The 27,245-nt window shown below is 39.3% G+C and overlaps 1 long non-coding RNA gene across 1 annotated transcript; it reads right to left on the bottom strand.

Moving 5' to 3' along the window:
• On the bottom strand, positions 1-27,245 carry LOC146760708 (uncharacterized). The gene is made up of 4 exons (XR_014946516.1): positions 27,023-27,245; positions 15,232-15,321; positions 1,952-2,040; positions 1-88 (listed from the first exon to the last, which is right to left on the bottom strand). It is a non-coding gene; the product is annotated as an uncharacterized LOC146760708 (long non-coding RNA).

Here is a 27,245-nt window from a genome sequence, read left to right as displayed (position 1 = left end):
CTGGAAGATCAGCATTCCCCTCCTAAACCATTGATGTAGCGATGTGAGCAGTGTGGGTAGACCTCCTGAATCAGCTCAGATGGACTGGCTTCAGTTATCCAAACTAAAATATTTAGATTAGTTGCACTGCTTGCTTTAAATTATTTTAAATAACTTTTTAATTAAACACACCAATAAAAATAGAAGATTTGCATTTTGCTTTAAGAGCTTGAGTTTGAAATCAGTGTGATTTTCATATTCAGTATTCTTGTTGAAGAGGAGGGAGAAGGAGAAGAAAAATCTGGAGGCTGTACAGAACCTGCTGGCCTGCATGAACAAATATAGCAACTTGTATCACATTGTGTCATCATCTTCTGCAATACAAAGTTTCCATGGGGACAGCGGAGATGGGAAAGATGAACTGTGAGTTGCAATGCATCTCCAAGCAAGGAACATAACAAAACGTGTGCAAGCATGGCAGAGGGTGGTTTTCTTCCCCGCTCAGCATTCTAAGAAATGATATTTATACAGTAGTGTATAGGTGTGTTTCAGTTTCCAAGCTTCATGTCTGTTCATCTAGATGCCTGAGATAGAAAAGTATCCACGTATCATTTGAGAGAGATACCCTGTTTGTCACAGTGTCTCTAAGGAGAGGATATTGCTGTACAATGCCCAGCGAGGCTACTAATGTGCAGTCCCTACTTAGTCACATACAGGCTGGAGTGTATAGTGGTTTGTGTCCAGGCATGATGCTGGGAGATGAATATTCAGAAACATTGAAGGCATATATGTTTGTACTGATACACTGACTTTCCCCAATACTTAAGAACTGAATTTGTCTCTGTGTCTATAATGATCCTAAAGTGCAACTTTAGGTTAAATCAAGTGCCAAAATATCTTGAAAGGAGCTGATTGCAATGAAAACAAATATAAACAAGATGGAGTAAGATTGGAGACTTATACAAAAGGACTAGATTGCCTCTTGGATGATTGTCTCAGCTTGAATACACATACAGTTGAAATAAAATCCTACAATTCTTTGTAAATCTTGCCTTCAAAATCAGTCCCTTAAGAGACTGAAATATACAGGAGGAATATGTCCATAATTACTTTATGATGTAGAGTTTTGATATACTGAGAACCATGACCAGAGTAACTAAATAAGTACATATGCAGCAGGCTTGTATTAAAAAGTTACACAAATGTTTGCAGTGTGGTCTGAAGAATAATCATTACTGCTTAGGGAACTAAAGCATTTCACCAGGGATAACTTCAGCAGCCAAAAATCAGCTATTATGTAAGAGAGAGAGAGAGAGAGAAAGGGAGCAGAGAGGAAAAAAAGCTAACATTCTACATCTCCTCATGGTCCTTGGGGTATTTATCCAGACCAGATGTTATGAGAGAAGGATGTATTCGTCCAGCCTGCGGCACAGCCCAAATGACACAATGATTAGTCTTCTTGCAATAGGGGAAGCAATGAGGTATAGGAACTGCTGAGAAACTTGTGCTCCTGGAAGGCACTGGGAAGGAATAAACTCCTGCATTCAGCTATAGGCCTTGGCTTCAGAAGATGGAGGGCCATTTCCTTGCTTCCACCTCTTTCTGTGATTCAGCTACATGGTGATATAGTAATTTTGTACCATGCACAGACACTTTGAGGAAAAAAAAAAATTAAAAAAATCATTAATCTAGTTGTGCCAATCAATATTAGTTTTTACATGTTGTTATACAGTAATATAGTTGCTATAAGCTATCAAATACTTGTTATTTCATGTATTTGCTGTGCAGACAAAATGGTGCATTTGGAAAGCAGTTCTTCAAGAAAAAAAATGCACTGATTAAATGTATTCTCCTTGCTGCACAAGTTAAACTGTTACAAGACACCACCTATGCAACTGTGACCACATTCAGTATTTGCTGTTTATTTCTTTTACTCTTTTTTACCACTTCAATAGAGTGAATGTAGCATTACCTCAGAGTGCAGCATTACTTCAGAGGACAGAGAGAGACCAGCAGTAAAGATGCTGTTCAGATGCGAAACTCGCACACCATTTTTTGGGCCTGAGAAAAGGATGGACAAGTAGCAGTGAAAGTTAATGTCAGGAAATAATAATAACACTAATACTTCACTAATTACTCTTTTCCTCTGCACTTGATCAAAGTTGAGATTAGGACTGCAGCTAACCAAAAAATAAACCCCAACAATTTATGTTAAGAATAAAAGGATGCATCTGTTTCCTGCCTTAGCCAGATCGACTCACCCTTGTCATTGGAATAGCTGCACTGAGACGCAAAGTTCTAAAGATTAAAGCTGAGGGTCACTATTTTTACTCAGAAGAGCTCAAGAATATGCGTAAGAGTAGTTCATTATGTCATCTCCGACTGTGACAGTGCAGAACTATTGCCAAATTGGGAAACTCCTAACTGTAAAAAGCTCATCTGAGGGAATTGCAAGTGAGAGATTAAGTAAGTATATGGCCCCGAAGACTTCTTGACTCCATTTTTGTAAGTCAGATGCCTCTGTTCCTACTGTGGAAAGTCTTTTCTACATTTTGTAGCTGGAAGAGAGATATTTTCATTTTCCTTTCACGTATCTCTGATTTTAGACTTCTGGCAAGATTTTTCTGTTAGATTAAATTTGCTACAGAAAATTAGAAGAGTGGGAATACCTACTCATACTGGCAACTTATTACCATCTGTTCACTGGTTGCTCATGAGTGATTGGAGTCCCCTTTGTGCTAAGCACTGCATGTATGCATAACTAATGAGAAGGTGTCTGTCCTGCATAGCTCAGAATAGACCAAGCTAAGAGTTGCCCAAAGACTACCAGATGTACATGGCAGGACTGGGAAATAAGCCCAGATAATCTTGTTTCATATCCAATTCCAAAGCATCATCCTTCTTTCTGAAGTGGATTTAAAACTGTCCTATGTAGTTGGGGAAAGGGAAAAAAAAAAGGGGGGGCTCATGTAACTAACAAATGTGTACAGGGTTTAATAGTCTGCAGCTACAGATGTAGATGTACAGATGCTGTGAGTGGAAAGGTTGGTTTTGTTTAAGATAAATGAACATGGAGGCTCTGCTTTAGCCAGCACTGTTTAGAACAATGACAAAAGAAATATTGCTCTGCTTCATAGCAGCTTCCTGTCATATAGGAAATAACTGTTTGGTAAAGGTCCAGGTCAGGACCGGTCTCTAATTTTTCATAGCTTAGCAAGGTAACATCTCCCACTTACCTGCAGTCAAATTATACAATCTGTAATGGATATTTAGAGCCAGATTTATCCTAAGAAGACAAAGACCTTCAAACTTCAGGTGAAAATGTTCTGCAATTTAATTCTGTCAACTAAAACTGATTTATTCCTATATATAAACACCACCACTGGTAACATGGCCTGCTAGCATGGCTGTGACTTCATTTCTCTCATTCTGTTCATGGGCAGGCCATTCATTTTTCTCCACAGTGCAAAAACTCTTTCCTGACAATACTGCTGAAAGAAGCTTACTCCTGGAGGATAATATAGAGAATTTAGAGCATACTTAGAAATAAATACATTCAGGAGCACTTTCCCAGGCAATGCTCAAATTCCTATGAGTCTTTTCAGATTCAATATTGTACCTGGTCACTACTAATCTTTATTTTCTCAGATTGTCATTGCAGATAACAAAGTTTTGCAGCACCGTTTTCTAGCTTACCTGGCAAAAGTTTCTACTGAGTTTGTTTCACATCAACTTGCATTTTCTTTTTTGTTTATACACTTTTAGAATATTTGAGGTTCTTCTCCTTCAGTAAGAATCTGGATCAGCAAACACTTAGGGTGAATAACATTCCTGTGTATGCCTCTTGACTTAAGCAGGATTTTTTCACAGCAATAAAGCCTACACATCCAGCAAAAGTGAGTGCGGGTTCAAGTCTGGAATATATAATTTCCTCACTCCACTTTCAGACTGATATCTAATCTTTGTTCTTTTAGTCCCTTGAAATCCATATCCCCAGACTCCTTCAGCAGCTAGAAGAACAGCCCCACTGTGAAAGCAGGTAAGCATTAGTGATTAACATGGTGGAAACCTACCATTACAGGGATGTTACATTTAAAATTAAAGAAAGAAACTACAGACCTATTAGAAGTTTAAACAGTTAAACACAGAGGAGGGAAAGTGAGAAACAGAGATACATCTTAGACACCTTTCATCACTTCTATCGATTATTTGGCTTTCATTTTTTCTCCCTTTTCTACTGTATTTCCCAATTGCATACTCGTTGCTGCACTAGAAACCTCCTCCCTCCAAACTTGAGCCAACTTTCCACATATCTGAGATTTACAAAAGAAAAATACCTTTGGGACCATCTTTAGTTGTCACTTCATTTGTCTTTCTTCATCCAGTACCTAAGGATCTAGTTGATCAGAAGGGAGTTTTAAGAGAGGAGGGAGAAAAGGAAAAGAGAACCCTGCTCATTTAAGCTACCTTTTCCTGCTCCTCACTGGTTCCTTACCCAAAAATCTACTAGTATCACAGAAACTGTATTGTAGAATTTCATAGCACCTTGAACTACTAACCTACAAAGCTTGGTGTTACTACACTGCTAATTCAGGCACTGAGTCAGAGAGAAGAATCCAAGCGTATGACAGCATTACTGAGATCTCAGAGCTAGGGAAGTACAGAAGATCAAGAGTAGCAATGTGCAGGAACTGCATGTGTTTATATGCAGCAATTCCTAGCAGGCAAACACAGTGTGCTGTCATGTGCACAGGGAGACAGATTAGTGTATGTGCTACAGGTCTTCCCTCAGGGCAATTTCTCCGGACTGCTCCACAGGAGCACAGAAGAAATCAAAGCTACTACTGCAGGCCAGAAGCTACAGTGATGGCCATGCAGCTGCTCTGTGCATTTTCTGTATTGTATCTGCTTTGCATCACCACCAGTTTTTGAATGTGAGGAAGTCACCAAACAGAGCTCTTCTAATCTAGCTTCATAAGGAGTTAGTTTTGGACCAGGTGACATTTAATTATGATGCAAATGAAGAACCAATGGAAAGTGGTGCATAGATTTTTGACAGCATGTTTCACAGCAGTTACTCCCATCCTTACAAAGAATAATTAATTCCCTTAATGTAATTAAGGGAAGTACAACTAGACTGAGATGGCCTTGGAGGAGATAGAACCAGCACTACTGAAGCACAGAGAAGAGCAGTGGAAAATTAGCATTCCTCCACAGTTCATGCAACATAGTATTCACAGTGCTAGCTTTGAAGTATTTTGTAGTATATTCTGAATGTCCCATGATTTATATGTCTGGAAATAAAACATAGGAACACAAATTCACATAATCGAGAAGAAAAAAAAAAAAAAAGCAAAAAAAGCATCCAAGCTGAAGATTAAGTTTAATTCTAGCGTGTTTCTGTTAAAACTCACCCCTGCCAGATTTCAGATGAAAGGAAAGGTGTTATGTGTGCAGTTCATACTGTTACTGCTCAGCCTGCAGTGAGATTATGGCATTGTTAAATTAAAGGAATTCCTGTTCCATGGTGTTGTTTTTGGCTGATCCAGTACTGTGGGTTAACTTCATGTGATGTATTTTCTTTAGAACAAATTTCCTTCAATTCATCAGCAGAAGCTCCAGCTGCTTTGCCATGAGTTTGTGACATTTTTTGGAAGTGGTTATGAATACGCCAATGAGAAGTTAACAGATTGTCAGGAACACTCCCTTGGGAATGACGTTTCTCGTTTTTCTTTTTTGTTTATATTTTGTTTATCGTCCTTTCCCTTTCAAGACTGTATCTTTATAGCTTGGCAATGCTGTTCCGTGGAACTGCCCATTTACAACACAATACTAGAGCTGCAGAAGGACCCAGGCCATGCAAAATAAAATAAAATAAAATCTGCTTTTTTGCCAAGATGGAGGCCTTGAGAAACAGAGATTCAAGAGCAAACCTGCAGTTAGTGCTTATAGCAGACTCTGCCCCTGGCTCTCTCACAGACTTGCTGGATAACCTTGACCACTCTTTGTCTCAGTTTTCTTTTCTGTAAAATGGAAAATACAATAATAATTGAGAGGCAGAGGCTGTTGTCAGTTTTTATGCATGCAGATAGACAGCTAATGGTTAAAGCCATTGCTGAGCCATCCAAGAACGGCATTCGGCTTCTGGTTGTGTCTCTAGCACTGTACTGGTTAGCTGGAGTCTGTTCATCCCTCAAAAAGCAGCGCCTGTGTAGAGACTGGAAGTTCTTCTCCATGGCACCAATCTCAACATCACACAGAACACTTTGCCAGGTCCCAATTAACAGCCCTGTTGAAGTCCAGTTCTCAGCAAAGAGCCATATTACGCCAATGTAATTTCAGCTAACTTTTGTCCAAGGACCTGAAGTGGTATTCCTGGAAAAAAAAAATTCTGGACCACACTTGAAAATGTGGGTACCTTCAAGATTTTAAGAAATTATTAGTTTTAAAGATTTGTGCAAATATCCATGTAAAGGAGCACTTGCCTGCCTCATTAGGTCTTTTGTCTAAAGAAGAAGAGATGACATAACGGGGTATTGCTGCAAGCCAAGTTTGCTACACCTGAGTCTCTGCAGAGGATGGACTGAAGGGCACCACTGTCATTTTATTGCTTTTGGTTATTTCATGGCATAAAGCCAAGCATTAGTGAATTATCAATGGTATAACTGCTGCAAAATCACAAGCAGGTCACCACTAGGATTGCCTCTAAACAAAAATAGCTGTGCTCCTATACTTTTCAAAACACAGAAGCAGTCAATACACAGCAAAACCAGCCTGAGCTCTGTAACAGTCATGCAAATCTACAAGAGCACGTCATCTAACCAGAGGAAAGAGGTATGTGATCATAGTAACATAGATAAGTCATCAGTCTTGTTCATTACAGATAAAGAAGTATAGTCAGTCAAGCAGTGAAGAAAGATGGGTTAAAACAATATTGTGCCAGTAAGAATAAGTAGAAATTAATAGAATGTTAGGAGTGCAAGCATGTTTGCAGTTCATTTTTCTCCAAAGCCCTTTGTATTTTCTAGAAACAGATAATATTAAAGGACCTTTTTTTGGAAAGGTCCAAACATTTCTGAATCCATTGGGAGTTGGGGGGATAAAGATGGAGAGCATTATTAAGAAGCAAATATTCAGTGGAAACAGTCAGTGAATGACCTTTGTCATACAGCCCTGTTCAAACGTATACTTTCCTTAACAAGTGCAGTAAACTGCAGCTCTGAATTAGATACGGGAAGAAATATATATTAAAAAAAAGTTAGATTTAGCTCAGCCATGAAAGCTGCTCTCTTTAATGTGGCAATAACAGGAATACAAGAGCTTCACATTCCCCTTTTATATGTTTAACCTTTGACAAAAGGTTAAATGTTTCCTCACAACTGACTCACATCAGGAAACACAAGAGCTGTACTCTCCAGATGAAGACCAGCTAGCTGCAAAATGCAGTGTCAGCGTCTGAAGTGAAGTAAAACAAGGATTCCTTGTGCAATTCCTAGTGCTGCTACATAGGCAGGAAGTAGGTCAGCAGAAGGGTCTTTTCCAGGCAGGAGAGAGCTGAAATGGTGACGGGAACAATAAGGAAGTTCAGGGTGGGGGAAGAATTGGCTCTGATTTCAAACATCTAGCTGAGATCTACTATAAATGCATTGATGTATTAAAATTCTCCTAGCAACATGGCAGGAAGGTTTACAAAACATTAAACAGAATATCTATGAAAGCTTCCCATGTTTTCCTTTCTTTGCCTTACAAATATTTTACAGCCAGATTCTCATCTGGTGTCAATACGACTAATTCCTTTCACTTGGCTGATGAATGTAAGCTCAGATTTATCTGGCTGCAATGGGTTATTTATCAGGAACCTGATGGCTAAGCTCCTGAACCATAGCAGCTCCAAACAAAGATAACTGAGTCTGCAAGTACTTAGCACCTCTGAAATGCAGATCTGGGGACCAAATAGGACTACCAGTTCCTAGAGATATGTTCCTGGTTAAACACAGGCTGTGCTAGGTGGGACAGAGTTACTTTCTGAGTACTGAGGAGCAAAGACTTCAGGAAACCAGGAAGTGCTGAGCACTGACCACTATCCAGAATAAAATATAAATAAATGACCAGGATATGGAGAAATGATCAGAGGTGAGTCCGAGGGTGACTGCTCTCCTCAGCCAAGTATCTGATATACTTATACAAGGTGCAATACAGAAGTCTCAGAAGTACAGTTTCTTCTCCTGGAGCATGTTGGAGAAAAGTAAGAAAAGACAAATCGCTACGAACATGGTAGTCAGCATCCAGAAGGAAGATCTGCCTGTATCCATGGGGATGCTGTATAGCTGGTATAACAGCCAAAAAACAGAGATTATGAAATGGTCTTGGTGGGGATAGATTGTCCTACCATCTCCTCTCCATGCAAACATCACACTCTGTGTATAGGTAGGGGATGTAGGATGTGAAAATCATGCAGTTTTCAGAAGTAGATAATCTCTGAGGCGAACCCAGATCACTGAATTCACCATCCTCCCCAAGTTAATAGCTCTACTCTAAACCACACCACCTTAATGAGCCCTCTTCTGTTCTGATTTGCCTCATTCTTCTCTGTCACAAGATAGTTCTGTAGAAAAAAACACCCCGGGGCTTCTAGTTGCCTCAAACTTCTAAACTGCCCCACCTTTCCCTGATGCTAGCTTTGCCTAAGGAAATTGTGGATGCCCCATCCTTGCAGGCACTCAAGGCCGGGCTGGATGTGGCTCTGGGCAGTCTGGCCTAGTGGTTGGTGACCCTGCCCATGGCAGAGGCATTGAAACTGGATGATCTTTGAGGTCCTTTTCAACCAAGGCCATTCTATGATTCTATTCTTCTAACAAACAGCTCCACTGCCCTCTCATGACATCACCCAGTTGGCTTCCCTACCTCATAGTTCTGGTGGTGGCAGCATGAGGCAAGACACAGGAGAATGTTTCTCTTGCCTGAAGTACCCACTTTGTGGTAGAAGGGTGAGCTAGGACCTCCATTATGCCTGGGAAACAAAAACTCTGACAAAGCATAGTGCAGCATAAGGAGATGGAAATGGTTGTGGCCCAGTTCCCTGTTCCCTTCTACACAGTAAGGCATTGTGAAACTCTGCTTTGGACAGCACAGCATGGGATGGTGTCTGGGTGTTGTCCACAAGAATTCCCCTCAAGACAATGTGCAAAAAGGATGTGAAGAGGAGGCTGTTCCAGGACTCCCTTGAGTCACAGCAGCACAGATTCCTTCGGCAAAGTTAATGCGCACACAAACTTCATAGCATAAAAGGGCATGGAAATAGACTTCTTTGTAGCAAGCCTGAAAGGAAGTGTTCCCAAATCATGAAACCAAATTAAAAACAACAACAAAGAAATCAAACCATCTGTTGCTGCAATCTGTTCAGCGTGTCCCAAGTGGCAGCATGTTCTGAAGGTCTTTTTCTCACTTCTGTCTCCATGTGTAGCCAAGGGTAAGTCATAGTTGTGGAACCTTGTGGGTCTTCTCCCACCATCAGGAACAAATTCACTTTAAGGGAAGCTGAATCAGGCTCTTAATTAGTGATTCAATTCACAAAATAAAGGGAAATGAACTTCTCTGTATTTGAAGAGTATTCAAAAATAAGGATTTCTCAAGCACCAGGATGAAGAAGTGATGCTTTTGCCCATGGTCTGATCTGCATCACGTGCTATACTGCATAGCGCTAACAGAAGCAGCAGACTCCACCTCAGTGTTCCCCAGGATATCCACCACTGCAGTAAACTGCAGGGTTATACCCATCCCACAAATGGCACAGAGAATGATGTCAGCCAGCATATTACAAGACCATCAGACATCGGGAACCCTGAATTTTGGTAGAGACTCTGCCCATCCTGCTTCTCTCAGAAGAAATCTTTCAAGCCCAATGTTTACATCAACACCACAGCATTTGCTGCAGAAATTGTCATAGAAACGCTGCTTTTGCAACAGCTTGTTCTATGATGCCAGCAGGCACCAGGTGGCGATGTAATTACAAGTTTAACAGCAATATCACAAAATCATGTTGTAGGACAAGTGTTAGAAGATTATCAACAATTTCGTATATAATTACTTATGTAAAATAATAATAATAATCTACCACTCTCCAGCAACTGGCTGATCTGATATGCACTAACTGATCCTATATGACAGGATAGATTAGACTTTAAAAGACTCACAAGATTACCTCCATATGGGTTAACTGATGGCTTTCAGCAGTTTTTGAGAGAGATAAAGGTAGGTTTGCTTATATTTTTGTGTGCACATGAGCATTTGAGTTTCACAAAGTAGGAATAACTTGCAAATGAGCAGGATGAACTCCTTCTGCTCTGCGTGCAGAAATGGCAGACTGCATCACTGTAGCTTGTGATGTTTCTGCACTGGGGGAGGAGAAAAAAAAAAGAGCGCATAGAACACACATGTAAGGGCTGACTCATAGAACTAGTGTTCACTTAGTGGAGCAAACAGAGGAAAGCAGTAAGACAATAATGAAGATCCAGCTCACTGACTGGAATAGCGGGCTCAGAACTGCAGCACTAACAGGCTCTTTAGCTCAGGACCAGTGGCAAACAGATCTTCAGTCTGATTTTCCTCTGATCAGGAGTAGCACAGAACAGTCAGCAAAGCTATTCTGACATACATTCCCATATCTGGATGCCAGATGGGAAATAAGAAACACATTTTTAAGAAAAAGAATGACTAACCCTTAGAACAGACCAGAAAGTGAAGCAGTAGAATCTCAGCTTTCCGAGCTTTAAACGGCTGCTTGCTTTGTGCAGGCTGTGGTTTAGTTCTGCAAGCTCATTGCGAGGACAACAGCCTGATCTGTGATTAAAGAATACACACTCTCAATCTGGTTTCAAGTCTTGTTAGTTTATAATAGTCAAAGTAAATAAAGGGTGATTTGGGCCCTCTATTATTGTTTCTTAAGTTAGTGCTTGAACCAAGCTTGTGGTGTAAATATTTGCAACACAACACAAAGTCCATTGCTTTGAAAGTCATTTGCTGATACAATCTTATCATTTGAAATTCATGTTAGCTCATCTAAATTGGTTACAACACAAGTGAATTTATTTTGTTTTTGGAATAAATATATTTTTACTCTGCATTGTGATTTTGGATAGTCAAGATTAAGCCAAATTCTCAGGCAGTGTCTGTGATCCCAACACTTTGGTTTTGCTAAATGTGCTTCTGCTTAATTCTACTTTCTAGTAAACTGGCATATACTCAGGTAGAATTTGTTTCTCCCTACAGTAAAGTATGGCCTTGGAAGATAAAAATAAATAATGATCGCAAAGATTATTTGTGTATGCAACTTCTTCCAGATGGAAATGTCAGTGAGCTGGTTTTTCTTGAGAAATCATTTTAAAGACAAAGTTATCTCCAAACAGCTAATACGGTTTGGAAATATTTGTCCATGTGTGCTCAGAGAAATGTTTACCTCTAATGAAATGTGGTGCAAGATGGACCTATGCTACTGTAACTGGAAAAACTATTTTGGAGAACTTAACCAGCTGATTTCTTTTTAATCAAGCTCTAAGTGAAGCTATTTTAGACAAATGGGTTAGACTGCGCTTACGCTTCCATCGTTTTTAGGCAAAAATGGACATGCCATAAGCCATAAAGATTTGTTCTAGTCCAATTAATTCCAATAGTCTAAAACATGGAAGTCCTAAGATATCATGTTAAATGGTGACATTTTAGTCTTTCATCTTTATTCACTCATTATTCATTGCAGTGCATCTCATCCTGATGAATGCAATGGATATTCAAATGAATCTCCCTTTATGCCAATTAAAACTGTTATAGAACAATATTGGTTAAATAGGGGGAAAAATGCTTCCTTTTTCAATTACACACTGAACACATCACAGAAATATCTAGTAGTTTTTTTGTCCAATCATAAGTTTCATAAATAGAGTAGATCAGAACTTTTTACTGCAATAGAGACGAAACGCTCATTTTCTTATGCCTTTTAAGTATATGGACAGCTATAACCAATCAATAAATTTCCTGTGTGCATCTCCAAGGCCAACTCCAGTCATCATTGTCTTGTAAACTAAATTAACCTGATCACAGAATCAGAGAATTGTAGGGGTTGTAAAGGACCTCTGGAGGTCACCTAGTCCAACCCCACCAGTAAAGCAGGTTCCTTAAAGTTACACAAGAAAGTGTCCATGTGGGTTTTGAATGACCTCAGAGGTGGCTCCACAACCTCCCTAGCCAGCTTTTTTCAATGTTTTGAAATCTTCAAAGTAAAGAAGTTCTTTCTCACATTTAGATGGACCTTTTTATTCTGGTTTGTGTCTGTTGCCCCTTGTTCTGTCACTGGGCATCACTGAGAAGAGACAGAATGTTTTGGTTCAGGGTAGTTGTAGGACTCCTAACTGGGCTACATGCAACAAGACAAACTAGCTTTTTGATGTTGTTTACCAACAAGCTCCATTTTAAATCACTAAGCCATTTTGCCTTCTCTGTAGTCACTGAAAGCATCTGGGGTCTTATTGACTCCTTCCAAAACCTCAGCTTTAGCATCCCAAAACATTTGGGCCTTTCTTCATTTTGAGATAAGAATCTACATAATAGATGTCTTTGATGGATTAAGTAATGTGTCACAGTCAATCTGGTGAATGAATTACTCTTGTAGTTTCATAGTGCTACAGAAAATTTACTTCTGTTCTGTCATTTCTACTCCTGCCTGAACATCTGCAGGCTTTCAGGTGGTGAAACCTTTTTTTGAACAGAATATGTCCTGCTGTGCATTTAATCACAAACCCAAATTAAGCACTTCCTCATCACACTTCTAGTTTTTCAACTTCTTCACCTTGAACAGGGTTTTAAAACATCTTTTCAGATTCATGTTTGACACACTATTGCACTGCACTGGAGCTAAACAGCAAGTTCCCTGGCATAGGCATACTTCCTCTCTTTTCAGAGACTTTTATTAACACACTTTTCAGACACTTTTATTAAGCACAAACAACCAGTTATTTCAGTAGAGCTAAGCTTAAGCTGTGTTTTCCTGGAAAAAAAAAAAATATATATATATTACCAAGAAGCAACAAACACAGCTGTGAGGCTTTTGTTTTGGGTCAGGTGGTAGACATGAAATTCAGTCTTTACAATTCAAATTCTGAATGAACATAGATAATATGAAAATCTACTACTTGGGGAATTGTAGTGTTATTTTTACTGCATGTCTTCTAGGGGAAAAAGTCTAAGTTCTTTTACACCAGTTTAAATTCAGAACAGCTTGGTTCTCAGTGAGATTACAGTGCAGTGTACCCTGCTATACCAAAATAGGATACAGATCTACCCAAAGGTAAAAGGCGTAGTATGAAAGGCACTGAATACTTATTATCAGTGAGGTAACTGCAGTATCATTACCAGCTGATCTAATCTGTACTCTCAACATTTTGAGGTGTATTTTAAAAAGTTTTTCAACAAATCAAAAGTTGTGTTAAGAGAATGGAAATTCTGAAGAAAGCTTCCTTTTTCCTTTCCTATTTGTTTATTTTATCCTCTCTACTTTGAGAAACTTGCTTAAAGCCCAAGAGAAAAGCACTGCCCTGCTCAGTACATGTTCAATGCAATATACAGTGTGCTAGCCAACTCTCGCATCTCACAGACAAGGATTCCAGCAACCAGGCCCTACAGCCCACCTGTCCCTCTCCTAACTCCAGTTTCTGATCTCTCAATCCCACTCCTTGTGTGTTACTTTAAGCTGAGTAAGAAGCACTGTTTGGGGCAGTTTCAGAAATGCCTCTGGTAGAGATCAAACAAAGCTTATGTCAAAACGGTTTCCCGGGACTGATAAGTGTAGCTTTTCTAAGCACAGTTTCTTTAGCCAGGCCTTGCCTCTGAAAGTCATAGGTAATTTCTACCCATGATGGCAAAGACCCTTGCAGATATTTCTTATGTGATGGCTAAAATAATTTCTCTGAAAGCCATGTTACATTGAGGTGCTTTCCTCCCCTTCTTCCCACACCTCCAGCTGGCAAATTCTCTAGCCAAATACTGTAGCACAAACTTGACCTCAGTGTACTTCTTTCTATTAGCAAAACATGTAATAGGGATCAGCTGTGCTCAAGCAGTAAGCGAGAGTCTGATTACAGAAGACAATCTCTCTTCAACACCATCAAGTGGAGATGTGTGGTTGGACAGCAGCACAGCCCATATAGTAACACCCTCTCCAGTACTTACACAGCTGCTCCACAAGGGAATAAAAACTGAAATTCTAGGGTACTTTTGTAGAACATCCAAGAGAGCTGTTAATTAAAAAGGTCGCATTTATGCCCCCAAATCCCATCTCCTTATTCTTCTTTCCCCTCCCACTTTGCCCCATCCTCACAGTGTTCCTCCTTGTTCAGTGTGGGTTAGCAGACCAAAGTCATTCTCTGCAAGGTTATAAGTAAGCCATTTTTCTTACTCCTATTTTTCTTTTGTAACTGTCCCTCCCATTTTGTAGGTAAGCTCCTAGCTTGAGAGAACACTGCACACTTGCAGTGGATATTACATGAAAAGTAATGACATTCTCTGGATTTGTGAGAATTCTGGGAGAAAGCAGAATGTTGCAAATAATCTCCATAAATTAGGGTATTTCCTGAACATTTTTTTTTTTTTTTAATGATTTAACTGGCAATGCCCAAGAAGAAATTTATGAAGTTGTCTGGCTTGTAATAAGTAAGTTTGCTTAAGATGTATCTGAAAAAAATAGTGTTACTGCTTAGACTTTCTATTTTGTGTCTCCTGTCCAAGCACAGTTCATTGCTGGCAACTCTTATTTATACTATTCAGTTTTTCATCATACGAACAGTCCCACCGGGGCTACAAAGTAAGTGGCTGGGGGGAGATAGGTACCAACCAGTGAATGGTTAGGAAAGGCTGGAGTGAAAGGCTGGTGACATCTATAGAGCTGTGGAGTTACTGCAGCTTTCTTTGCCCTTCGCTTTCCTCAGTCTTTCAGGCTGATAAAAAAACCAACAATACTTAACTTGAAAAGCTGTTCTGACGGCTTGTGGTCCTGTACTGCTTCATAACTGTAAAATACTGCCTCACCAGAATTTTTTCTTGAGAAATGCACTTTCCTGGTGGATAGTTGGGCAGTAAAGATCCAGGATTGCTTAGTTCAAAATCAGCAATGAATTCTGGGTGGAAAGGAGACATTGTCTCCAACAAAATACCCATTCCAGTAAACAAGTCTGAAGAATTTAAGTTAATATCAAGCATCATACATACCAACTAGGGGAGTAGTTTCAGAATATCTGCATAAGGATAATTTATATTTTTGCCATCAGTCTTTGACATCCAGAATCACGTTGGAATGAGCTGTGAAAAGAAAAAGAACAAAATTTGGAGCACAATGATAAAATCTGTGAGTTTGTGATCATTTCCCTTACTGATCTTCCACAAAGCTTAACGACAACAGGGGATGAGCTGGGTTTGAGAGTTTATGCAGTTATAAAACCAATGAGGTAGGAGTTTTATAGGAAGAAAACAACTGTCTGCACTCAAATCTACTTGTTTGTCTCTCAGATAAGTTTTATACCTTTCAATAAAAATTCATCTGTCTTCACAGCTAAGTCATGTTTAGAATATAAAATCAATACTGAGATTGCGTACCTACTATCATTTTTACTTCTTTTTTTATTGCTTAAGCTGCCCTCAGAAGGGCTGGGGTCCAAGTATTTACTGACAAATGGCCTCAGTCTGATATTCTATTACAAGACAGAGAGAAGAATATTATCATCTTTGTTACCAATAGGAACCAAGACACATGGTAATTTGCTCATACACTTCAGAAGTCTGTGTCAGAGCTGGAATTTTAATTTACATCTCTTGAGTCTCTGCAGTACTATTTCTAACATCTCAGAGAAAGCAGACGTGAATTTCTAACACACTTCTGAAGGCAGCAGTTCTGACATAGGCCTTCTTCAGCTTCCAGAGATGACTGTAATGCCTCAGAGAGTTGTTCTGAGTGATAGGAGGTACCTTCTATCCATGCTGGCAAAAGGCACAAAATGCGTTTGTTACTTTCTCAACTTGTGTTTTGGAAGGTAATTTATGCATGCTTAGAAGTTCACATGTGACTCTTTCACTCTAGTCCTCAGAGTCGTGATCCCTGCTGCTGAATATCTGCAATGCTTTTTAATCCACAGCTTTGAAAAGAGATTTATCAGAGAAGGGGAATTGCCACAGCTGCCTTTTCTATAAGTATTTATTTATAAAACCAGATGGGAAAGGTGCCTATCCTGTGCCCTAGGCACCTCTGATGATTATTTAAAAGCACAGAATAACAAAGACAAAACCAGCAGATGCACACAGAAGCAACATTTGCTTAGAGCCCACATTGGAAGTGACAAAGTAATATGAAAGACGAATAATATTCAGACCTCCAGGGGAAGCAAACTACAACAAACCCATACACCAAGAGAGAGCTGTATATCTAAGAGCTCTAGAATGTGCTAACTCCTAAATTGGGACTGAATGAGAGCAGACTGGGGAACTCTTCACAAAAATGATATAAAAACAGCCAGGTCAAGCAGTGCAAACATCACAGAGCAGGTCCCTGGAACATCCAGAATCTGGTTTATGTGTGGAAAATAAATAAATAAATAGGAAAAAAACCCTAGTTTTTCTTACTCACTGAATTGCTTCTCAAGATCCTGATTCAGAATGTTCAAGCAATTTAGATATGACTGGTCAAAAATTTTTAACATCTCCATATGTAAATCCCTCCCTGGATCCTGTCTCTCAGCCATTGTAAAAGCAGCATATATAAGAAGAGAGTGATTTCACTGACTCTTCTTTTTCCATTATAATCACATTTCAAACACAGGATGCAACCATTTACTGGAATGTCACTCTGAAAAGAATTAAACGAACAAACACAGTAACAAATGTCCTTCCCCCTTTGCACTCCTTCTGAGTTTCTGAGGTTATTCAAATCATTCAGCACTATTCATAGGAGGCTGTTTTCTCCCAGGTGGTTACAGCTGCCTTGAGAGAGTATTCCTGAAGTATCTTAAGTGGCTTTCAAAGGAAGCTCTGACAATTAGATCCAGGCAAAACTAGGAAGTTTAGAACACCTCACTGGCTGAGTAGCTGATGGATGAGCACATACACATCTCAGGTTGCCTTGGGACAGAGAATTAGACACCACGGAGAGGAGGCAGGAATTAAGAAACCATTTTCAAACACATCCCAATGAATCCCAGCCACTCCAGTCATTATTCTTTTGCTTTGTGCAGCTGAGTAGGCGTGCAAAGACTAGATTATGTACTGCAAGGGAGTACATTGCTAATTCCTTCATGAACTATGTAATCTGTGTTCTTCTTAGACTTTCATTTTCTAGGAGATCAGCTGTTGCAAGCTGTGTATTATGTGAAAGATTTTCGAAATGTTTTTGCACCTGGCACAATGGAAAATATTGGGACAGCACAAAAGTTTACTGTATTTATTTTTACTAGAGCTTATATAAATATGTGCCAACTTCTTTCTGACTCTTGTATACTGAAGATAGTTTGATAAAGCCATTGATGCAGATTTTTCAAGGCTTTCTCCTGATAAGAATAAAGACTGGCTTCAGGCATCATTAAAGATTTTAGCCATGGGGCTGTACAAGAGCTTCAGCTCTTCCTATGAGCTGCAGTATGGCTGCTTTGTCCTCCTCTTCTCCTGTCTCCAGCTACCCAAGTTCTCTTGGTGATACGGAACAGAAGCAAGGTTTCACCCGATGCAGTACACCCTGCACTCGTCTGCTTCTAAGCAGTTCTGAGAAATCCAGTGGTTTGGCACTTCAGTCCCAAATCATTCAGCTGTTAAGGAGATGAGTCAAACTTACTTGAAATCCAATTATTTCGTTTCTCTTTCAGGAAACAACATCACAACAAATATACTTTTGGAATATAGAAATAGCTGAGGTTTTCATTGGCTAAACATAATTTATCTAGACTTTCCAACTTACAGAAAGGAAAACATATCAGTATCACCACATTTGGCCTAACTCCCAATAAACATAAACTTTCAAATATCAGAATTAGATGTGGGACAGAATGCTTACATCTATCTGCTCTCTTACTACAGAGAGTAGGAAATAAGGCCCAAGCATAAGTATCAGCTTCCAGATTATTTCTGCTTTTAGGTGAAAAGAGAGTATGCAAAGCCTGGCCTCTCTCTGAGCCAAGCACATACAACAGTAAATCTCCCATATTACTCCTAGGAACCAAGAATTCTGATTATGCCCGTTCCTGCAGTGATTAGATGATATGACAATCATGACAGAAACCATGTAACAGGAGAAGGTAGGTGTTAAAACACCTGTAACTGGCACCAACTAAGCTAATCATATATAGTCTGTGTAATCAGAATATTTTAAAAAATACGTTTGCCAGCCCACACAGGAAAATTGTATCACTCCTCACTCCTACGATGCATTGTACTGTATTTCTTCCTGTTAATACTGTATCAACAGTTTGTGTAACACTGTTACTAATGCTTCCTTAAATTAGAAATAGGAAGTGAGTAATGCAATCAAGAGCATCTCTTTTGTTATTTTTGTGTGCACGCAATATATTAGTGATATGTGTCACTACTCCAAATCAACAAGAAAGGTGTTAGATTGCTTGATTCCTGAGCTGCCTCAGTTTGAAATAGAAGGTCATCCTTTTGTCACTCTTAGGAACACTGTATCAAGAAATATAAACGGGACTTCCACATTGTAAAACAGGTCATGTCAATAGCATCAGCATTTAAATGAATGGACTAAAATGTAGACTTATCAGGCAAAATGAATCTCAGAATTTACTTTGAAGTTTGGATCTGTTCATGCATCTGTACTTCTCTAGGCAAGACTGCCACCATCACAATACAAAGGAAATTGGGAAGGGAGATTTCAGCAAATAAACAAAACCTTCACTTTGTTGTTTCTTAGTTATCAAACTGTTCTGATAGCTATTTGAATCCAAAAATCTTTAACCAGTCACATAAAAAACACGTAAAGAGAAAATGAAGTTCTAGGTTTTTCAAGACTCAGTCTGCTCTGGATATAAGCTGACGGAACTTGCATAATCTTCAGAGAGAGTAGCCCTGGTTTATGCCTCAAGTTGAGTCTGACCTTCAAGCTCACTTATATTCATGTGATTTAATGTATGAAAAAAGTATGAGTTCAGAACATCATATATGAAGTGAGGACCCAAGGGCAAGATGTTAAGAGGAGTTAAGGCAGGCTTTGTTCATGGTGATGTCACTGTAACAACTACCAAAGATCAAAGTAGAGCACCTTCTCTTAATCCACACCTCCTTCCTTTTGAAGGTCTACAGCAGTTCACTCTGCTTCATTTTGAGGAGATGCAGTAGCAGGTCGGGAAAATAGATTTTGTTGTTGTTGTTGTTGTTGTGAAATGACTGCTTACCACAGGTAATATTTTTTTCTTTTTTGTCTTAAGATAAAGCTCGACCTTCAGTTTAGGCTTGGATGGCCTTGCAGCTGCTGAATTCTATGTCTGAGTACTGGGTAGCTTCTACTCCACTGATTCCTACCTTGAGTAACAAATTCAAATGCTATGTATTTCCAAAGCCCTAAATAATAGAAAATGCATACTACTTTCTCAAATGCTGTTAAGAAAATTAAAATATTGTTTCTTGCAGTACATAAGGTTTAGGAGTTATCATATTTTTCATGTAGAGAGGTACTGAATTATGTGGCAGATGATACTGTCAAATGAAAGATAAGGTTTTTCTTAGACATCTCCCAGATGATTAGTTATAATAAACAATCTAGTGTTTTTAGACTTGTATATTTACATTCCATTATATTACATTTATATGCACATTAAGAAGAAGAACATTAACAAAGAGCTCCTGCACATTTTGTAAATAGCATCCTAGGAAAATGATTAGTTCCATCTACTGCAAAAGATAGAAACTATGTGAGAAATATTAGAGCTGCACCAGAAAACTTTAACTTGATAACAGCCAAACTTTAATCAGTTTTTCTTTACTGTCATTCTTTATTTTCAGTATTTTCCAAATAAGAGAAAACTTAATTCATAAACTCCCTTAAATCAGAATTCAAAGTAACTTTCAGCATTGCCTGATAAACCAAGGCTTATTTCAATAGGCAGAAAGGGTGCTGCTGCTGCTGGCAGTTCAGTAATGCTAAGTGACAATGAGACTGGGAATGAATACCAACTACAAGTATTCAAAGAAAAAGCTTGAAAACAGCTTCAGGTGCCAGACAAAGCAGTCTTGCACAGCATATGCCAACTTCCTCTGACTACATGCAGTATGTAGGCCCTCGGTTTCTTAATCAAGTTATTTCCAGCATAAAAGATGTATAACGTATCTTTATGATTCTCTGACATGATATATAGTTTAAAGTTCTTAGCTGATTACATTCCCTAAGATGTAATTAAACCAAGGCATCCCATCCTTTTCTGGTACACTGAAGGTATTTTGAAGATACCAAGATAATATTGAAACTAATAAATATATTTTCCATGGTGGTAGTTTCTTATAAACATGACACAGAACTGAACTTTGCATAAGTTATTAATCACAAGGCTCTAATTAATGAGACTCCCTGGTTTTACATTTTAGCTTGCTCTATGGTCATCTCTTGGGGCTATCACTATTTACATATGTATGTGCGTATGAATTCATATGCACCCATGTATGTATATTATACATATGATGCATATGAATATCAATACATATCTCTCTGTACAGTCACAACTGCTGGTATATACTGGTGTAATGCTGTAACAGTGGGAAGCACAGCAATGACAGCAGAGCAGCAAGGCCCTAGGCTGCAGTACATGAGAACTTGCTCAAATGCAACAACCACGGACACAGAAATAAAGGAAAGAAGCTGCTTACCTTCAGAAGGTCTCAGGTAGGCAGGGATCTCCAGCAAGATCACCTTGCCTCCACTGTCAGCCCTTAAATGAGGGCTGGGAAAGGATGGATTCCTGGTTCCACCTCTTTCAGTCCCTCAAGTACATTGCATACAACTGAGCTCCCCTGGGTTGGCCCTGTCTTCCCACCAGATGCTCAATCACTGCTTCAAGTTTTGACTTACATTGACTACAACAGGCAATGAATGAACTTCAGCAGCAAGTAGACTGATTTGTCCTAGACAAAAAAGCTCAGGAACTATGATAAAAATAGTTCTTCTCTGAAGAGTAGTTTGCAAATAGGGGATTTCAGATATTTTCGACCTTGGCAGGACTATTTAGAGTCAGAAGATATTTTGCAGGAAACATGTTTTGCAGAGCTTTTGGATCAAATACAAGTAGCCTCTTTCTATGGAAGCTTCTATTTCTGTTCCTAAAAATAATTTCCAGACTTTTTTTTTTTTTTTTTTTTTAAACTTGGAGCAGGAGATCTACTGAATCAGAGAAATAAACAGGGAAATACACTTAGCCATACTCAGATACACAGATTTGAGCTATCTGAAAAGTCTATCAATTCTGCCTAGCAGCAAAGCTTGCTGTGAAATGCTTGTTTACTAATATTTGCAGGACTACAACAGATGTACAAAATCAGCTAGGCTACAGTGAACATTAAGAAAGGACAGCTGACTGCTTAATCTAGAGAGAGAAACACTGGAAACACCTCTAGCTGTTTGAGGGCATAGAAATTCTCTACAGGGAAGATGCAGGATTCTCTGTAGTGATAGCCTTTCCTTTCATATTTGTGCTTTTGCCTGTCCTGCCCCCCCACTTCCCCTGAAATTGAAACTGAAGATGGACCATGGATTTGCATATACAGGGAGATCTGGCTGGTGATTATTGTTGTTTTTGCCAAAAAAAAATCTGATTCGACTATTTCTATGTGAAGTACACAGCAGCAAAAAATACAAAGTCCATGTGGACTCAGTGTTCTGAATGCTGGATGTGGACAGGAGCCATCCTGCAGAGGTCAAGTGAGTTTAGGGATTACTGGAGTACATTAATACCTAGCGAGTATGACATGTATTAAAAGTGCAACATTTTAGAATGAACTGGATATGTCTCATTGATTTGAATTCTCTTGGGTGAGGTTTCCACATCGGTTATTAAACTGTTTTCTGCTTGTTGGTCAATGAAACAAACTTCCATGTGTTGTGGGTATATCTACAATACACCATAATTGCCAGTGGATAAACAACAAAAAACCTGATGTCTTTTGGCAACTACCAATACAGCCTGAATAGTTCCATGTTTTTTTAAGAGTCCCATACACTGTATTAGGATTGGAGCTCGCTGAGTTAATGTACTGCAAACAGAGCAAAATGCAGGCCTCAGAAGCTTACTATCCAATTCAGAAAAGATACATCAGTTAAGTATAACAAATAAGGGAAAATGGAGGAACAGTAATACAGGTAGTAAGATCAAGCAATTATAGAAGCTAGCAAAATGTTTGATGTTAGAATTTCCCCATCAAATCTTCACACCTAGCACTTCATTGATCTTCTTTCCACCTCTTCAAAATCAATCCTGCACCAAGTGAGCAGTCCCTAACTAACAAGAGTTCCAGAAGAGAATCTGAAATTTTAAGTGTACTGGTTTTGGATATTTTATCTTCAGCTATTTTCCAGGACCTGATACTAACATCATACAAAATGCCTAACAACTTCTTCAGGCTGTCTTGAAATGAGCAGTTACTGAAACTGAACACCCTGTGAACATCAGCTGCTCTTGAAAATACATGCATTGCTTGTCTTCTTTGTGCTCCTTCTCATTCTTTATGTAAAATGTCTAAAGCTCTTCCACCTCTTATTATCAAACCATTTCTAAAGTTGTGTGTTCACAAAGGACAGGGTGCACATTCTCTCCTTCAGCAAAGGTATTTCTCATGCTGTAGTTGCAGAGGTTTCTTCAGGCACAGTCCCCTAAGAGTGTACTGCCATCAGTGTATAATTTGTACTCAAACAAGGAATAGCAAGCTGCCATTCTGATTTCCTCTCAGCCATATGCTTTGATGTCTTGAAAGTGTCAAAGTCAAGCCATCTCTTGCTTTTCTTGAATCTCTGAAGTAAGATAACCTTACAGCCCTGATCTTAATATTTGAGGTCTTTTTTTTCTGACTTCCAAATAAATTGATGTTTTTACCTCAAGCTGAAATTAAAGTTCCAGTGTTTTGAATATGACCACATTAGCCTTCTGCAGTGCATGTTCATCAAAATAGCTGCTGGTGAGAGAAGATGAGAGAGAGAGGAAACCCCAGGACATGTACCATATGTTGACGGGGACGGCAGAAACAGCAATTACTGATTAAAACAGTTCTTTGTGATTTCAAAATGGCTTTTCTACAACTGCTGAATATTTTTCCTTATGACTGCTTAATTCTGAACCAATACAGCTCTTTCTCAACTTTGGAAGAAGTTGCGTTGTTCTTTTTTTTTCCCCCCTTCTGCCTTTTTTAACATTTGAAATAAGGAATATTATAGTAACCATGGTAGCCTGATGACACAATGGTTACCATGAGAACAAAGCTGAAATAGTGTCATCAGAACCCCTTATCCCTGCTGTGTGTTGAGTTTTATATTTAATAGAGATGGCCAGATTGCTGCCACACAGCCTGACCAATGCTGTCCTGCTTAAACTTGGGTTTCAAACCTGCAAAAAGCAAGCCTGCCCTATTCCTCTGCTTTCTACTCAGTGTGGTTAGTTTTGCTTCAGGGAAGCTACACCACCAGCTTACAAGTCTGCAAAAGACAGGTAGAAGGTTAACTGTGTTGCAGCATATTCCTCTAAGACAGTGGTATTTGTCATGTCTTTAGGACATTCCCCAGTACAGCCTTTGTCCATGTATAAAATGTCCATGGATATGCTTGTTCCGTGTTTGCCAAACACACAAGACTTAAAAACACATTTCCTTAATTGTGCTAGAAGATTTCTGTGCTAATCACACACTGTCCCTGGCTGTATGATTTCCTGTGGACCAGTGCTGCCATGACTTCTGCCCAGAGACTATTCCTCTTTACCCTCGGAGCTCTGCTGAATCTATCTAAGTGCTGTGAAGCATCACATGCAACCAGTTATAGATCAGTTCTGAAGCAGGCACTCAAACCATCACCATGATTCAGGTTGTGCACATTTATTTTTTTTTTTAATTTAATTTAATTTTTTTTTTCTTTTTTTGAGTTCTCCTGAGTGCTGTCAATTCAGAAATTAATTCCAATTCTGTGATAACATCAGTGCAACTGTTGTGAATGCCAATACTCTCCTGCCAGGGTCAGTGCACTCTATGGCTACAGGGCAAATAGACACTGCCAGAAAGCTACACCCAGAAGGCAGCTCCAGATAAGCAAAAGCTATTCCCAGTTGGTTTCCCCAGAGAAGATCTTCTTTCCTTTATTGCAAGAACCACTGGACATGACTCATTGCATCTTGTTTGTTCATTTGGCTATATATATTTCCCAAACACTATTTTTAGTCCCATTTCTCCCTTATGCTCCTACCACTTTCACTGCACTAAAACAACTCTAATTTTAATTTCATATTTAACCAAAACAAGTGTGGCGTAGTTCAGTTCATTTCAGTAAAGCTATGTTGATTTGTATTACATAGATACGGAGAAGAGCGGTCAGATGGGAAGACATGGAGAGTACTGAAAAACAGAGGAAAAAATTTACCTGGCAGCACTTTTTTTTCTTAATAAAGCTCTCAAATTTAGTCTGTTTAACAAAATATCTTCACATTAGCACAGCTAGATTCCTGCAGATGGTTCACATGTATTTGCTTCCTCCTTTAACCAGAACCCACTGCAGAGGTTTTCCTATAGCTTCTGGCACAGAGCTTCCATTGTAGCTCTTCTTTTTTATTAACTACTACCTGACATCTCTACCCCACTGTTTCAAGCAACTCTTCCTGTTTCCATGCTTTATATTCCCTTTTTGGAAAAAAAAGAAAACAGGATACCAGTACATTGCCAGAGACTAATTGCAAAGACTCTCTAAAGCCAGAGAGTAGTTCAGATGGAAAGTGACTTCTGGAGGTCATATGGCTCAACTCCTGTTAAAAGTAGAACCAACTTGAAATACAGACAAGATTGCTCAGGGCAATGTCCAGTTCTGAGCATCTCCAAGGATGGAACTGCTGTGGACTTTCTGGATAGCCTATGCTAGTTTTTAATCTAGTTCTCCATAAAAATAGTCACAGCTCCTTTAAGTCTAGAAGGTAGGTTTTTTTACAACCTAAGAACGCTGCCTTCTGTTTATTTGCTGTGTAGAGTCTGTTACATAGTTAAAGACAATGCTATGAACTCCCCTTTGCCTACTCTACCACAGGTTACACAAGCTAACCAGCTCCCTGAACCTCTCTGCAACAAGGCATTCAAGCTTCTGACAGTCTTCCGGACCTCTCCACTGAACTCTCAACAGTTAATCTCTCTTACACTGGAAAACAACTCCAGAGTTAGTTTCCCAAGTGCCACATGGATGGGAGAAATCACATCTCTCAGCTGCTACCTAAAACTTTGCTAATACAATCTCATATGCAGACTTCATTGCTCTAAGGCTATGCTGCTGATTGCCATGTAGTGCGACTCCCTTTACGTTACTGGCATAGCTTTACTCCAGTCAGATGGACCCTGGTTTGTACTATCACAAAGGATTACTCCATCAGCACAAAAACAACTTCAACTTCACATATGTAACATGAGGAAATGCACAGCAATAACAGCAGAAGAGCAAGGTCCTAGGCTGCTGCAAATAAGAATTTGCTCAAATACAACAGCCATAGGCTCCGAAATAAAAGAAAGTATTTCAAAGACAGGAGAGAGCAGCTTTGTACTGACATAAGCCACTACCTTAGCATTCTTAGATACATCCTGTCTGGTTCCATGAATATTTATCTACTTTTCATATGAGAAGCATATTCATAAAAAATACAAGAGACCTAGTGGGACATAGATCAAAATAAACATAACTATGAGTGCAATACTTCAGGGTTTGGGGAATAACTTTTTATAGAAGAAAAAAATCCTTCATGACCAAAAGACCTGATTTTGATAGTTTGAGGATAAGATACTTGGACACAGTATATCCATCTCCTGCACATCTTTGTTGCCTCACCTCAGGACAGAACCAAGATGGGTAGAGGTAGCCTGAGTTTTAGGCCAAATGTAAGCTGTCCCTTACACAATTTGGGAAGGTCTTCTGCATGACATCATATACCTGACGAAGCACTACTGAGCTAAGATGGAAATGTTTTTTCATCGGTGTGTGATGAACTCGGCTCCTTTCTGTCATTTCTAGTTGGGATGAGATCTGTCCTGTTTATAAGATGCATGCTGATGATCTCATGAGAGGGCAAAAAAAAGCAGAAGTCTACCAAGTTCCACTGGCCCCTTCCCAATGGAAGCAGAAGTAATGTTTCCTTAAACTTGCAAAGTAAAATAAAGTGGATGCAACCCAAACTTATCAACTTGGCCAGGCAAATGCAGCAGGCTTTGCTATTTTGAAAGAAATAAGCCATTTGGGAGAGGAAACCAGAATTATTGCATTATTTATGAAGAGTTACTTTCTCCCAAGACAATGAAAGTCCACAGGGAACGGTGTTATTTTATGTGATGCACTGTGAATGGGACTGTTTCCCTTTTTAAAATGATGAATAAAATAAAGACCTGGTCAGCCCTGGGAACACAGGTGAAGACAACTCACCTGTTCAACTGGGAGGGATGGAGCCTGTCTGCACCATTCTTAGACCTCATTTAAGGGCTGACTGCCCCTAGGGAAGGATTTCTTCCTGCAGATCCCTCCTTAGTGAAGCTTTCCCCTGCAAACCTAGAATCTTCTGATAAGTGTGAGCAATCATCTTCCCTTCCTTTATTGCACCTTTCCATTGTACTTGACCTTCTCCCATCACACCTTTGTTGTAATGCCTTTCCCATCCTATTGATCTGCCTTCCTGCTACAGTTTATCTTGCTATAAAACTAAAGCCTGTACTGAGTTTACACCTGTAACATTGAGATACATTTATCAACATGAAGTTAAAAAATAAATAAAAATCTCTTTCATGCCATTATGGCTCAACACTATACCTGACCACGAAGGTTGGTCCCTTTCCTTTTGAAAATGAAGATTCTGCGTAGCAAGAAGTTGACGGATCCTGAGGAATCCAAATTTTAGTATTCAAAACCATTTGAGGGTCACGCTAGCCCTCAACTATTCACCACTGCTTGCCCATCCTGTAGATTTGCTATGCACTCCACAGCAGTCAGTGGCAGATGGCTGGCACAGTAGCTTGGAGCATTTGGGACTGAG

This window comes from Coturnix japonica, chromosome 5 (genome assembly GCF_054131305.1).
Source record: "Coturnix japonica strain WE chromosome 5, WE-NBRP24, whole genome shotgun sequence".
Classification (NCBI taxonomy): domain Eukaryota; kingdom Metazoa; phylum Chordata; class Aves; order Galliformes; family Phasianidae; genus Coturnix; species Coturnix japonica.
This window is presented reverse-complemented; position numbering and strand designations above follow the sequence as displayed.